This window comes from Ischnura elegans, chromosome 12, assembly GCF_921293095.1.
Source record: "Ischnura elegans chromosome 12, ioIscEleg1.1, whole genome shotgun sequence".
Classification (NCBI taxonomy): Eukaryota; Metazoa; Arthropoda; class Insecta; order Odonata; family Coenagrionidae; genus Ischnura; species Ischnura elegans.
In genome coordinates this window covers 30,314,359-30,331,569 of record NC_060257.1, presented here as the reverse complement: position 1 = coordinate 30,331,569, position 17,211 = coordinate 30,314,359, and the positions used below count along the sequence as shown (strand labels likewise).

At 38.1% G+C, this 17,211-nt stretch overlaps 1 long non-coding RNA gene across 1 annotated transcript in view; it reads left to right on the top strand.

Moving 5' to 3' along the window:
* Positions 1-17,211, top strand: part of LOC124169410 — a 196,530-nt gene that overhangs the window by 155,429 nt on the left and 23,890 nt on the right. The gene's annotated exons all lie outside the window — the stretch shown is intronic.

The following is a 17,211-nucleotide window of genomic DNA, read 5'->3' as shown; positions in this document are numbered from 1 at the left end:
GGTATCCACTGATGACAGACTGAGGAAGTGGATAGAAAATCGATCTATGTAGGGCTCATACGCAAATTTGGCGAAAATAATTGATGTTTTTATTTCAATATCTTACATTCAAGGCTCTACCGCTCTACTCTCTTAGCGAAGTGAATAGTGTACCGTCCGATGACGTCAGGAGGCGTTTTAGGTCACGTGACTTCAAGCGATATTCGAGCACTTTTAAACAGCATTTAATGACGTTTGTGGAACACTAGGAGAGTTTTGGCTTATATATTTGGACTCGTGAGAAAATTTTCTTTCCAGCGAGACTGAATTGCTTGATGAACAAATTTCATGCATGTTCCCCATTAGGGTCATTGGATTTTGGGGGAAGTGGCTTACTTTGGAAAATTTGTTGAATATCGCAACGATAAACAGAGTAGTGTTACTGAATTAATCAGGAATTTTGATTGGGAGAGTCAACCCGGTGCAAAGAAGTATTCAGATTAGGTAAATCTATCGCGGAAACTTCGAGTAAAATAATTTTTGTCAGATGTTCAATATACTTAGAGAGAGTCTAAATACGAGGGAGGGTTTTCTTCAACCTCCGATTACTTAGCAAAACACCATATAAGCGACAGGCGGGTACTGCGTGGATAGGGTAACTTAACGTCCTCCGCACCGCACGCTCAAGTCATTTCTGACCGTAAGTTGTTTTAGGTTAGTGGCAATCTCATTAACTACACTGCTTCAATTGATTCTCCCGCCAAGAGTGCTTTGTAGAGCAAAAGCCAGAAAACTCGCCGAATGGCATCAGCATTGACATGTCTTGTCCTTTATGCCGATAAAAGAGAATTTCTTTTTTGCACTGTCACTAGAGAGTAGTGATGGGTCGATCATGAACGATTCGATCAAAAAGATTGAATCACTAGGTGAATCAAATGACTCATGATTCATTTCGTTAAACAAGTCGATCATCAATCACTCCGACTTCCGGTTTCATATCAATCATCTCGGTTTCCGGTTTGTTTCAAAATTTGGAACGATAGATGCTTGATCTCTTTTCCTCAGGGCAGAAATAGTTGTGAGAAAATTAAATACTATGTTATGAAGAACTGAATACTTGTGTAATCTTTTTCTTAAATGTTTTCCAGCAGTTAACTATAATAATTATCAGTATTAATAACACCAATACACGTAAAAGGAAAATATTAAGATGACTCCTGTAGGAGAACGTTAAGAAGTAGAAGTTAAAGCTGGTTACATTTTATTGTGCCGTTCATAAAATTATCCTGCAGATCAGATTCATGCATAGTGTGTGGCGTATTTTGTGTTATATTTTCATCAACTATAGTTAGAAATTATTTTATTAGTGTTAAGAAACTGTGGCAGTTTTGCCTTCCCAAATATTTTCATGACACTATACTTCCTTCATTTTTGAAATCTAATTTACTCATCTAGGAATTCACAATGAAAATTGTATATGAAATGATAATATGGATAGCAATCAGCGTTACCAATGCTCTTCGCAGATGAGGCAGTATTTATTCGATTATTCAAAGTGATTTATTACATCCATTGATTGAGTCTTTTCGATCTTGATTCCTTTTGAGTCTTTTCGATCATGATTCCTTTTGAGTCTTTTCAATCATGACTCCTTTGAGTCTATTCGATCTTGATTCCTTTGAGTCTTTTCGATCTTGATTCATTTGAGTCTTTTCGATCATAGTGATTGAATCAATTGATTGAATCACTTATGTGACTCGAGTCAAAATGATTGAATCACTAAAATGATCGACTTTGCCCATCACTACTAGAGAGTGAAACAGAGTGAAACATTACGTCCACTCACATTCGAAACAAAAGAAGAGACTTCTGGGAATCGTCAGCCGTAGTCTCGACTACGTTCCTCTCCAATTCCCGGAAGCGAGAAGACCTGAGCACAAGACTAAACAATAGGGATGGACGGATCCAGGATTTTTTTCGGATCCGGATTCGGATCGGATCCTAGATTTTCGGAGCCGGATCTTTCGGATCGGATATTTTCGTATCCAGATGCATTTTCAAATTCCTGCTATTAAACGAAGTAAGTATTCAAGTTTATTCTGGGTACGTACAATCGAAGGAATGCTTTTTAAATTTTCATACACATTTTAATATTTTTATAAATTAAAAATCTTTTTATAGGCTTTCAAGTTGTTTTTTTTTACATCTTCACATGCTCAGGACCTAAGCTGTTACGCTTGGGTTTCGAAATGAAAATAGGAAAAATCTTCGGATAAACCACTAACCAGTTGCGTATGACAATAATCGCATGCGACGGCACATTCGAAGAGAGAATCGGAACTCTTTCCACCCTTATGGGGCGTTGCATTCACTGAAGCTATTATTTAAAATTTCGGATCCAGATCCTATGTCTTCCGCGACTTTGGATCCGATGTATCCGATGAAGGGCAATGGGGTAGTTTTCTTCTTCAAAGAAAACGAAATGCATTGATTGCGATTCCTTACCCACCATTAGTGTATTCATAATATACAAATTATTTTGTTTAGAAATACCGGTTTAGACGAATGGCAAGGATAAATTTTATCCTCATTTCAAAAAGGCCAGATTTGCGCCCATGCGATGCCACTCCACGTGACGTCACAGGGACCTAGTTTCTATACGAGTAGATAGGAGTTTTACATTGTCTGAGATTACTAATGCATGCATGAGGCAAAGAGCTCAGGCAAACATCTCTTAATAATCACACATTAAAAATACCTAAGTTCGGAAAGTTTCCTTCGTTTGATAGAGGAATAATAATTCTTATTTAAGCCAAGCGCTACCTGCTAGCAGGGTACTCAGCTACCTGCTGGCAGCCTGCGTCGTATCAGCGATCAAGCCTCGCCCCTAGGTCACCTCACACGCCGACAGCTGGAACCAGTAATACGTCACACGCACTTTTCCCATCATTCCTACTTAGCCGTCGTGTTTTCGCACGCTTGAAATATTTGACTTTTCGTTTAATCGCGAAAAATAGATATCGTCATTCGAAATTCTAAGAGCGTGAATTGCGCACTCCAGGAGTAATAATCTTTCGATTTAGGCAATAAAAAAATAATAGGAAACCACCCTATATCCGCGGATATTTGGATCCGAGGTATCCGATCCGACCATCCCTACTAAACAACGATTACTTTGAAAGGAAGAACACGCTCAAGTTAGTGGTTTTCCCAGAGCAAGGGACCACAAAGTGGATGCCCCAGTCCGTCCAGTAGAAGAATTATTCGTGCTTTGGGCGATTTTTCATCAGCTTTCAAATGTGTGTGCAGAACAAAAGTAAGCGGAAAAAAATTAATTTATTCCCGAAAACCGCCCTCGTATTACGGTAGAAATTATCCTATTGATAAGATTAGGGAAATAGACTGCAGAACCGATAGATTCAATATTTTCGTTTTTTCCGCGCACACGAAGGGACCATAATACCTGCGAAATTTTAGCTCTATATTAGCTTGACTCGATTTACGTAAAGTAGGCTCAGCATGTGTAGTTAATAACATACTATAATTGTCAATACTACTAGCTTTCTGGATGCATTTATTGGCATGTTCTAATCCATGCATGGATCACTGGTTACGCTAACTTTTCGTTTTCTATTGCTAACTAATAGTTGTTTCATTGTCATGATAGCATGTTCGTGTCCTCAGCACTCTCTTAGTTTTTGGTCTGACCGCGTGTTGTTGTCCTGAGTACTTGACCTGTATCTGGCAATCGAGCGTGTTTATGATTTAGGCTAGGATGAGTGCTGCATGCCTTTGGAATGCCATGCGTGTGGAATTACTCCTTGTCATACACCCCTTTGGTGGTGGCTTGCACGATACCTCGCAGATGTAGATTCTCAAATAACGAAGTCAAAATAATTCCGTGAACTATCGTTGCCATCCAATTACCGTGTTTTATCCCTACTTAAGTTATGGTAGTCACTTAAGCTACGAAACATCTTAGTCTTGTTTCCTCCGTATCTTGTTGTGTCGTTAGATATATTTTAAAAGTCTTTTAGACTAATATGAATCACAAACAATATGATTGTGTGATGATGTTGTATTCACAAATCTATTACTAGCAACGTCTGATTCGGAATATGATATAGACTTCCCTTGAATATACTCATATCATTTTTATTTCATAGCAATATCGGTGGATGACAGCAAAATAGCAAAAAATGGAGGTGTTTTCTATTCCTATGTTTTGATTATAAATTATATTTTGTATCGCTGCTTCAAGGTTATGTTCCATCAAGTTAAGAAGGTGCGAGGGTATGAATCATTTGAATTTTGTGGCACATGGCAAAATTTAGCGTGTCATGCCGGGCATATTTTGAAACAAAAAATCAGTCGAATGCGATTTATTCCATTGGAAAACCCTCTCGTGTGTAAATTGTTTGCACGATTTCTAGAATCGAGCCCACCTTGCATTTAGCATGCAATACACGATACATCACGTCGTTTTAAATTGAATTAACTTTGCAATACTGAAATTTGAATATTGAATTGACCATCGGAAAACTTTCATGCGCCCTTTGAATATTCATATAGTCCGTAATTTATGCCTACTACACTCCAATACATGTTTCCCAGTAGTCGATATGTTATATTTTCGCAGAATGTCATTAATGTAGTATTCAAAGCATGTGTTATTTGCGGTACTAAATTGTATCCTTGCCTTTCTAATATTTCTATTCTAATGTGGTAATCTGTAAAAGAGTTTTCATAATTGACTTTTAGGCACTGACACACATTTATGCCGATTGTTCAAAAATCAACACTAGCAGAGGAAAAATCAAAAAATTGCGATTGTGGAATAATGACTTGTATTCTATTGTCGGCAGCACTTATTACTGGCAATCATTCAATGATAATTCATAGACTTAACCCTTGCCTTAGTTTATGAAACGTAATCAAATTTCAGCTATTTTTAAAAATATAATTCCAGGTAAAAGAAATGGTTTTACAAAAGGCAGATTATGTTGCAATAGATGGCAAATTTTGAAATAGATATGTAATCACATTTTCGTTGATTTAAATTTACAGATATTCATACCAAAAATATTTCATTTTAATTTAGGTTTTTTTGCACGAAAAATGTCTCAATTGGCTTGAATACTATTTCCCAAAGCCGACAGAAAAAACATCATGTAAACATCTTACATGAATATTATGTGTTTATTTGTGATATTCTTAGAATTACGCATTGAAAGCTGAAAAATTTGCTTTCCTATGAAATAATAGTTTCCCGAAATCCAGTGATATCGGTTTATTTCCGAGTTGCAATCAGGATACCCAACGACTTCCAACTAACCTGCGAAATTCTTGGAATAAATTGGGGCAATCAGAATCCGATCCATATATACGCATATCTCATAATGCACACTATCCCCCACGTGGCGATTGCCAGTTTTTCCGGGAGGTCAAATGGTGCAGGCCATGTGCGGTAGTTCAAATGGGGTAGGTAGGGAGTGTTTGTTTCGGTTGAATGGGGGAAGCGGAAAGATTAAATACTCGTGGATGTTTTTTTTGCGTATGCATATCGGAGGCGTAGTTATGAATGACGGGATAATTAAACCCTATTTCGGACTGACGCAAGGCTGCGGGATTATGAATTCCCATGTGCTCGGCCGGCAATAATGAAATCTTTCCCCGGGGGAGATATTTTTGCCCGTTTATCAGTTTTTCAATAAAGTCCCGTTCACGCTCCCCAAAAACCCACGGTGATAAAGTACCAATGACTTCCTCCCACTTCACTTCTCCAGTTGCGTACACACAATGGAAAGACTTTAGTAACCGCGTTAAGACTTGCGTCACAGCAGCCGGAGCTCCGCAGGCGTAATAACACAAGCGTTCGCCTTATATGCGTACGTCGCGTCGCTCGTCGCCTTCAGGTCTGAAAGTTATATAACGCCCAACTTTCCAGTGAGTGGGGATTTGCCCTCGCCCTATTGTTTCGCGGACTTCAGAAACCCTCCCTCTACTTTTCGCTTAATTTCGTGGATTGACGAGGAAGTTGGCGCTAAGCAGGGTTTCTTGCCTTTTTTAAACATGCGTTGAGGTGCAAATTAAAGGGATTTAAGGAGGCTTACTATATTTGAATATTCAAATCTGAAGTAGGAGTCCAAGATGTTATATATATGTTACTTGCTGACCCGAAAAACGTTGTTTTCCATATAAATTATCTATAGTGAATATTTTGGTGGTCAAATAAAAATTAACTACCTTATTGTAAGTGTATGGGGATGATGTATCTGACTGAAAGAGGAATGTGCCTACGATTTTGGCCCTAAACTTAAGTGAGTGAGAGAAAGCTTCTTGAACTTTTTTACGACTATAAAAAAGGATTTATTTCGTGACTAAACTTAGAAACAGATGTCAAACAACATAAACAGTGCTGACGGTCGTCAAGCGAAAAGTAAGCCGAAAGCGCTCAAATTTCAGAATTTTTATGGATGTTTTTTTTCAAAATTCACCGTAAATCACGTGGAAAACGAAAATCAATTGCATGAATAAGAATGTGTATTTATTTTTCTTACCATTGGTATACGTTCCATTTATATATGACTATTATCACTTATTAAAATATACAATAGAAAAAAAGGTCTGCAGGCATTAATAGTAAACTTTACATGTATTTCTTGTGGAAATGATTCAAAGCCCAATTCAGGGCCTCAAGGGCCCTGCGGAGTAATGAAAATAGTTTATATCCTATTATCAGGCCTACTGAACACACACACCAAATTTCATAGGAATCGGTCGTGCCTTTTCGGATGACTTTGGAAACAAAAAACCGTGAAACCAGAATTTGATACATTAGATTATTGTGAAAATCCCGAAATCCTTATCGCACTTCATCAGGCCACATTAGAAAATTCGTATTTTTATGTAGGTTTTTACGGAGATACTAAGCACACGGAAATGTTGGTTAATGCATCAAGTACATGTTTTTTGGTGGAATCACTTGATATAATGTTTGTGAATGCATAATAATCCCGATCATAATTAAATGTAGAATTGTAACTGGAATTCTTTTCGAGTAATTATCAAATGAATTTTATATACGATGTCAATACTTCGTAGTTACGTTAAAAAGGAGGTATGTTCGGCTAAAATTGCTGTATTGAGTTTGAAATTGAATTTATTGAAGACGGTTATCGTTCGTAGTGACATGACTTGGTTAAAATAACATTTTCAATAAGTGTGACGTATGTATTCCTCAGTGAACCTAGCAAATTATACCACATTCTTCATTGTTTGTTGGCAACATTGTTCAATAGCGAATTAAGCATTTCCTTTGGTTATAAAACGGTAATACGTTTGTGTAAAGTAGAGTTGATGCATTTCTACTTGCGAAAAGCTTGGTCTACTTCCCGTTTCTCTTGATAACTGTTATGGCGATACAGTTATCAGTTTAGTTAGAGCAACAAATATTAATATAAAGTGGAAAACCCATTTTTCTCATATAATTATGCCTTGGTAAGAATCTATCTGGAATAGTTCATTAAGAGTAAACGTGCCGCCATAATATATACAATATGAACTTTCTCTTGTAGCAATTGTTGAAGAAATCATTTATAGTGAGAATCAAATATAATTGAACTTAATAATGTGTAAAGTAGATATGCCACTTAAATTTCAAAGAAGCGAAGTAAAAAATAAGAGAATCTGGCTAGAAGATAAATTTGCAATCAAAGGAGTGGGTAAGTTTCATAAGTAGCTGGTATTTCACGAGGTGGTTTGATAAATAATAGGAGATAATAGATAACTAATGTTTCCGTTTTCCTAACTCTAAATTACGCTTAAAATAAATAGCTCAATGTACATAACTATATCTTTAACTATTAAATGTAGAATGTGATTATAAAGTTAAATAATGTTATCTCTTATCAGAGATATGCGTCTTTCGAAGTTCGAAAATTCTATGATTTATGATAACGCTATTACTTAAACTGACAATTTCATTACATTATTGACATAAAGTAGAGATATGTATCACATAGCTTTCTACCTTACCTTCTATGAAACATTTACGGCATTTCAAACCTGGATAGTTCTCTTTGTATAACGGGGAAAGTCGAATAATGTCGAATAATTTCGGATCTGAAATTTATTATGTCTTATTATCCTTTCTTCTCGCTATTAAGTTCCTTTCATTTCATAAATTTAGTCCCTTTCTTGCCAAAACTTGAAAAAAATATAGCCATCAATATCCGCGGAATATTTTACGTAGAAAATGACGTTTAGTGGTTTTTCCCTTTTATTCTCTAATGACGCGAATTTATGCGCGGATTGGATGGGATAATTCGTCGTTCGCAGACGGTAATCGCTCACCCGTTTATTTACGGCTCAAATTTCGCTCGTTTATCCCACGGCCGCCTCATTTAAATCTTATTAAAGCAGATGTCTGGATACGAGCTGGACATTATGTTCTTCCATGAGAAACTTTCACATTTTGTGTCAATGATACTATTTATATTGTGGCATATTGAAAAACTTTGGAGGAAATACTTCGTATATTTCAAGGAATTCTGTAGGGTTCCTGTAAATATATTATCTCAGAATAATTTTCCGAGGATTTGACCTGATCACTGATTTTGACTTGAGAACTAATATTCCACTGTAGTTTATATGAAACGTTAGTATGACTTCGTATATTTTAAAAACAAGCGGCTGGTGGTAGTCCTTGTCATCTGTCAGAGTTAAAGGGATAAAAACTTTGCTTTTTCCACGTGGTGTTTTATTTTGTCCTAATATGATTTCGTTACAGCGCACAGTGGACTGAAACAGAAAAAAGCTGGACAAAAGTCCAAAATGACGTTTTTTGAGATAGAGACTTCAAACTTGGCGTAAATACTTATAAATGATTACCAACTATAGATGTATGTGCCATTTTACATCAATATGACCCGTTACTGAGATACAGTGGCCCAAACATGACCAACTTTTTTAAAACACGCGCGGTGTCAGAAATGTTTGAATTTAAGCAGGCGGTATTGCGTTGGCATGATTTTTATGGAATAAAACACGCAATGCTCCTTTGACTTGATACTTTTCCTATACTTTTCATGAATTTTGAAGATTTTGGTTCTCATTTGACTGGTTTTACAACGCAAAATGGTGGACCCGTTTTTCACGTGAAATTTGACATAAAGTACACATTATCTTTCGTTTACGAAATATATAACTCGGGAAATTCGCATCACGGTGTAGAACAGAGATTTCTTAAGAATACTAAGCAGAAATCTTGGAAAAAAGTGTGCAACGAAGGAAATGAGAGCGATTTTTCGATCGCGAGTCAAGGCTGAGCTACACGCCGCGGGACCTTAGGCTCGGTAACCGAGGTCGATGTTTCAAGTTTTTTGAAACTTTATTCTTGAAAATCGTCATTTTAAACACAGAACCTAGTCATTCATGACCTAAAACACTATACTGATGGCATTAGCAAGGATTATGGATTGATCGAATAGACCATTTGACGCGTTACTCGAGTGGAGATACTTCATTTTTCAGGCGGAAGTGTTGTGTCCACATAACGGATCGAAACTAGATGAAAATGAGTTATAAAGCCATTTCTTTTTCTTCAGAGAATACATTTTACAGAAGGTCAAATTTTACTGATGAAAGGCTACATGTTAAATACCAAAAATGCAGTCGCATTAATTTCAACATTATTTAAGTTTACCAGGACTAGCCACGGTGATCACTTTTACGGTATCACCCGCAATGCAAAAATTGCGCAATGAACCCGGATTCCTCTATTTCCGGCCGAGTGCTTTAGCCAGCTAAGCTACCGAGGCGTCAATCTCCCCTGTAGAAATTTATGGACTATACCGGACAAGGTGGTATGGACTGGACCGAGGTATGGACCGGAAATCGAGGGATCCGGGATCGAATCCCGGTCAGGGCGAATGATTTTTCCTCTGTGGGTTTTTTCGCACAATTTCAACATTTTTTATCAAATTCGTTCTTTATATTAATTTCGATACTAACACTTAAGTCTCGCAAATATGGCGATGAATTTATATAACCCTTTACAATGCTTAACTTAAAGTGAATACGTACCATAATTATGGTTGTCAACATGTGGTCTTTTATCGGAAAAATTTAATAGCTGAACTTTACACCAAGGCAGTATATCTTTATTTGTTTATTATCAAATTTATTTTTTGAAAAAATATTCCTGATGAAGGTGTATAAATATGATACTTTGAGAAAAAATTTGCATTTAAATTCTTCAAGACACTAATAAACGAAAATACTTGTCGAGAGAAATTAAATAAAACTAAATTAATTCTTTTGATTTGTTCTAATATTTTCTTCGTCCTATAAGTATAGTTAGGAGAGGTCTATTCAATGTACTCAAAATAACTTCATGATGACGGCTTCCGCTATATATCATAAATACGTTACGAAAAAAGGCCTATCGAACTGGAGTGTTGCGTCCTCACAACGGTTCGGATAACTCCGGTTGCGTGTCATCCCTTCGAATAACTAAACCCATCCACCCAATCATACGCACTCTACGGAAGAATCTGAAGCAGGCGTCCTGGAGCGTGAAAACAACTGAGGCGAGACTCGGCGCGCGTGATGTATTCCCTCCTTCGGAGAAATTCGCGACGCGAACATGACAGTCACCCGCAGGGGAAACTCGACGCTCATCGTCAGACGCGCTGCTGCTCCTTCAAGAGCTCTTTTTAACTCCTCTCTCCCTTCTTCGCAGAATCGTCCTCTTGGCCTGCCACCGTCAAATGAAAAGAGGGTGAAGCATGGCTGTCCTCGGGAAGGGAATTGAATTTTTTGCACCCCGTCGCTTTTTTTAGTTGACGCTGAAATAATATCGCCCCATTTACGACAGATTATCTCCTCAACCGTGAATCGGAGAACGGATATAATGTCAGGCTTAACTTTGTGTAATTTTACTATATACATGATCAAAATAACTTGGTATTGCTCCAAAAAAATGATAGTATCACCAATCAGGTTTTCAACGCTTGGTGTCATGTGCAGGGTGGTAAAACTGCTAATGAGGTTAACCAAGTTATTTGAATTGTAAATAAACAACTGGCATTTGGCTTTCCGGCGCACTGCATAGAATTCTACGCTTTTCATAACCCTTGATTCACTATGCAATTTGCTCTTAACCGCACAGCAAGAGTCATTTTTTTATTTGTCTTCGCTTTATGATAGAAATTAGTGATCTCAGACTACAACCGACCATACCTCGATAATATTGACGTGATAATTAAGGATCCTGTATAGCGTGATCATTATTACTAATACCATTCAATAATTTCTTTAATGGCACTCTTTTAACTTCTATCCCTTCGTTGTCACGGGGAAGAAATTAATTTTTTGTTCCCTGTCGCTTTCATTCAGTTGACGCTGAAATAATATCGCTTTGTTTACGAGATTTTATCTCCTGAACCGTGAATGAAACCACGGACATAATTCCAGGCTTAACTTTGCGGAATTTTTGCTGTATTCATCGTTAAAATGCATTGTTATCATTCCAAAATAAAAGTTAATACTGTCACCAATGTGGGTTCCAACATTTAGTACCATTTACTGGGTGTTCAAACCCCTAGTTAAGTAAACCCAGTTATTTCAATAGTGAACAAACCACGGACATTTGCCTTTCTGACACATTGCGCAGACTACGCTTTTCGTATTCCTATTCCTTGATTCACTATGCAATTTGCCCTTAACCGCATAGCAAGAGTCATTTTCTTATTTGTCTTCGCTTTGTGATAGAAACATTTCCCACGATCTCAGACCGCAGCCCAGCACCGGAAACCTTGATAATATTGCCGCGGTGATTACGGATCCTGAATAACGTAGTGGTTCTTACTTATACCATTCAATAATGTCTTTAATAGAACTTTTTTAACTTCTGTCCCTCCTTTAGTGAATTGTCGTCTTCCTGGCCTGCCACCGTCGAGGGTGAAAAATGGCTGTGCTTGAGAAGGAGAGAATTTTTTGTACCTTATCGTTTTTTTAGTAGACGCTGAAATAATATTAATCCTTTTACGACGGATAATATCCTGAAATGGAAATTGAACCACGGACATTGTTCCTGGCTTAATTTTGCGATATTCATGATTAAAATCACTTGCTTTTATTCCAAAAAAATATAATGCAATCATCGACCCCGGTTTTAACAAGTAATGCCATCTACTGGGTAGTAAAACTCCTAGTAAAGTTGGAAAAGTTAACCACGGATATTTGTCTTTCTGAAGCACTGCGAAGAATTGTACGTATTCTAGATTCCTTTATTCATTAAACAATTTTCCCTGAACCGTATAGCAATAGTGACTTTTTCATTTACCTTTGCTTTATGATAGAATCATTTCCTGCTAACTCATGCCACAGTGAAGCATTGTATATCTCAGTAATGTTGCTATGGAAGATGGGAATTTTGAATAATATAGTTGTTCTAATGTTTGCCATTCCGTAATATTTTTTATAGGTCAGCAAGATCTCCAATATATTTCTGAGTCTTTCAAAACACGATGATTGTGTAAAATATTAAGAAATTCTATGCCAGTGAATCATTTGCGTGAGAAGAATCTGAGCTTTTCCCGGTGAATAGCGTGGATGAAAGCTTCTCGGGTTTCCAACCGGGTCAGGGTCTGCATTGTGTAGGCCGACGTTTCGTTGGGAGACTTTCCCAACATCCTCAGGGCTGATTCAGCCCTGAGGATGCTGGGAAACCCGAGTTGGAAATACCCGGTACCCGGTTGGAAACCCGAGAAGCTTTCATCCATTTGCGTGAGGTTTTCTTGGGGTTTATTCATTCGCTCTGATGACGATGGGTGTGTCGTCCATCGAAACGTCGGTGATATAATCATGTAATTTATTGTTCACAGATTGTTTGAGCATTCTTTACAAACAGTTCACAGCTAATCAATAAATTGCAATCGTTTACAAATGAAAATATACAATAATGAGATTGCCAAATATCTTCCATTTAAGAATTTTATGCTTAAAATTTGCTTTTTAGACCTTTGAAACTAAGTTATTATATTAATTGCAGTGTAATGCCTGAGTCGAGTAATAAACTGAAAATCAAACTAATTAAACCGGCGAAATTTTAGAGAAGACTTCACATAAATGACGATGTATAAACAATACTTGTGTACAAATTTGTAAAAAAATGTTGTCAAATATTGTATTCAAGTATTGTTTATGCGTCATCATTTGCCTGAAGACTTCCCGGGTATTCCACTGGTTTAATTAATTTGATGAATTCTTCACTGGTTTGGCACCGCGTAAGGCTGTTTCAGGCCTTAAACTCGAGAAGAATTTATCGATAGTATTCGCCTGGAAAGCTTACGAACTTTTATTGTTTACAATATTTTCCATCCCAAGCTTATTTTTATCAACTATTGCAAGATGAATATTTCGCCTTCATACATGAATGATTAGGTTTTATTTTTTTGAACTTATGGAGGAAGCGAAAGGTGTTGTTCGATTGAATGAGGCAACAAAAGAATCTGGAAAGAACACTTGGCCCGAAGAGTCGCAATAAAAGGCGGTGTCCCCAATGTATTCAGAGGGAAATGACGACGCAGACCCGCAAAATCATTCTACGCCTCCTATTTTATAAGAAAAAGAATTCTTTCCAAGGGTATTTCCTTCCATTTCCTCCCGAGGGAAATTTTAACCCGAGCCTAATCGATTTGAGCCTTGCGGGATTCTCCTTCCTCCGTGTCGTAGCGGCGAAAGGCCCGGCCTTATCCAGCCCTAGTGTAAGGCGCTGCGGGGACCTATATTCACTAGAGATATTAGATAAAGGAAAAATCGCTGTTATATTGGCATTTACATGCAATACAATTATACAACAATACTATTTACAGTTATATTTTATTTTTAGTCTGATGACCACCATAGCTCGGCCACTATTTTTTTATCGGCGATCGTGTTATCGGATCGTATATAAGTTTTGGAGGCAAAACTAATTGACGTCACCAACTCGTGAAAATTGACCTTATCCAGCCATAGTGTAAGTAGAAGCAGAGTGGATATTTATTTGAGATACTTTTTTGACATAGGAAATATCGCGGTTATGTTTACTATTTAATACAATTTAGCCTAATTAGCTCATGTAAAGTAGTTTAATCGCGATCGTATTGAAGTTAATGAGTTAACGAGCCAAAACTAATTAACCTCATCAACTCGTGAGAATTGGACTAATGCAGCACTATTGTAAGTAGAGGCGGAGTAGACAGCTACATGAATATACACGAGATACTTATTAGATGTAGGAAAATTTAAGGTTATGTTTATAATTCAATAAATAATTTAGTCGAATTACCTCGTCCATCATATTTTTTACGTTTGAATGTGATGAAGTGAATGAGTTTTAGAGCCAAAACTAATTGACGTCATCAACTCTTAAATATAGGCCTTATCCAGCCCTAGTGTGAATAGAGGCAGAGTTGAGCTATTCTTTAAGTAAATATATTCTATTTACAAGAGACACTTATTTGATGTAGGTAAAATCGCCTTTATATTTCCAATTTATTACACGATTTAGCCTAATGAATGATTACATTTTATTTTTTGAGCTTATGAAGGAAGCCAAAGGTGTTGTTCAATTCAATGAGGAATAAAGGAATCATGAAAGAACACTAGGCCTTATCCAGCCCTAGTGGAGCAGAGGTGAAGTGGTAAAGTAGAGGACAAATTGTCTGGTTACCAATTTCTGCGGTGACGATATGTTGTGGTTCCGAACTGTCCGTTTATGAGATGTCGGTTGCGAAATTGCCGTTCGAATATTGATGTGATACCTCCAGCGATTGGTGGCGAAAAATTGACGGCCTAACCTTTTTTTAGATATGTTGATGATGTTACTAGCTCATGTCAATCGGATCACTACTTCTCAGCTACTCCTTACCCCTGTGCATTTACCTGGTATGAATCGTTATTTACACTCATTCTTTCCCACTGATAGCGGTTATCTCTGAATGAATTTATGAGACAAAACTCAATTCATGTCATCAAATAAAGAAAAAGAGGCGGCAATTTACATACTTTTTTAACTTGTGCAAGGTCAATTATAGTGCAATTAAGGCTTTACGGCAAACCCCATGTTTTGAGGTGACGAACATGGCCGATTGCGCAACGATAGAAGCGTCACTTTCGGTGCACAAGTCTCTCCCTGTGATTCCCACCGCTACGCATGTAAGCCGCCACCTCGTATTCTCACCTATATCTTCCCTCCCTTCCTCTCCCCATGCCTTATTAACTCATATATCTCCCGCCTCATAATTAGGCATCGATGCAGGCACAAACACGTGAGCGCCTGCCCTCTTACGGCCCGACCGCAAATTAATTTGTGGCGGTTAGTCTAAAACGCGCATATGGCAAAGGTCGATTAGTTATCGCAGGAGTGGAGTGGTTATCTCGCTAAGAAGAGATAAACCTCGACGCCCTGTCGTGCAAAGCACAAGAGTAGGCGTGGGTTCCCCACACCGTGTGTAATATAAAACCGGGAATAAGATTCGCGAAGATTCCTCGCGTTAGTGAATTATCGCCCCCATAATTCACGTCTCCTTTCATTTTGAGGCTTCATCGGATTATAAGACGTGCATTACAGTCGCTACCCTTGCTTTCGGAAGAACCTTACTGTCTTGCGAGAATGCTCGAACGTGAAGGTAATTTTCTGCCACATCTAGTAAGCTGAGAGTTAACCTCATTCACTCGAGTACACGTATTCCAGTTCTCAGTTGGTAATCCAGTGTTCAAGTAACAGGACGAGCATATCCAGAGGGGTTCAGATCACCCTTTACCCCCACAATGGGCGAAATAAATAAAAAATTAAATGTCGCAGTCTGAATTAGTGTCATTCTCGAAGTTCCCACTGTCCCTCTCATTGGGATTTTTCTTCCTTATAGAAAAATCTCCCCGGGATGGTGGTAGAGAAATTGCGTATGCTTGGTTTCGCTAGGTAGGGCCTCCTTCGCTTCTATAGCGCTGGAGTGTTTAATCCCTATTTCCCTCCCTTCCATTCCTTTCCTTTCCCTGGAGGCGTCGGCGGGCTCCGATCGCGACGGCGCCTCCATCCTTATTCCTTCCCATCCAGCCCCTCCCCGGGTTTCCTGGCGTATAAGCCTCGGGCTTGGTTCCGGGCCCCGGTGCGTTGTGCCCTTAGAAGGGTTCGCCTTGAACCCTCAGAATTCTTGTCATTCTCGAAGGCATGGCAGTGGTGTAGTATGTCTCTCCATCATAGATACTCATATTCATTAGTCAACAATCCTAAGATTGCTTTGACGCAGCTCTCCATTCCTCTCTCGTATCCGCTAGCCTTTTCATAGCGACGTATTTCTCCTCTTTGACATCCTTTATAACCTGTCCTATGTAACTCATTCGGGACCGTCTCTTGCCCTCCTTCCCTTCCACCTGTCCTTATACGATTGTTTTCAACAGACCATTATGTGTCATAATGTGACCAAGTGGATTTTCCCGTCATCTCCTTGAGGTTTTTAGAAGTTTTATCTTTTCTCCCACTCATCTAAGCACTTCCTCATTACTAACTCAGTCGATCAATTTTATATTCTTCGTTCTTCGGCAGTTCCACATTTCGATTGCTTCCACTCTTGACTTCTCTGCAGCTGTCAACGTCCAAACCTCGCTTCCATAAAGAAACACGGTCCATATGTAACATCTGATGAATTGTTTCCTTACTTTTAGTCTTGTTTTCTCAGCTGTTAGAAGATTCTTCTTTTTGTAGGAAGCATGCTTATCTACTGCTATCTAGCGCTATTCTACCGGCTGTTTCTTTATTCCTTCATCCATCGTTAGTAAGTTGGCCTCTCAGGCAAGAACTCTCTTTCACCTCTTTAATCTATTGCTTTTCTAGCTTAATGCTTGTCATGGCCTTCACCGTTTTGCTGTATACTAATACCTTAGTCTTCGTTTCGTTGATTTTCAGCTGGTATCTGGCCATTTGCAATTCAATTGTGTAAGGCAGGAAGCTAGAATAATTACAACTCTATGTAAAAGATAGAGCAGGATACCAATCATATAAAAAAAGAAAAACTCACGTTCGCTTATTTTCGGTCTTCCAAGGACCTGGGTTCGCGGCTAAGCACTATCAGAATGAAAGAACACTAGAATGACCTTAATTCAAATATAAAAAACCAAAGGGAACCAAAACATAAAATGAGTTGACCCAACCTCGCATTATCCAAGGCCCTCCCGCTACCA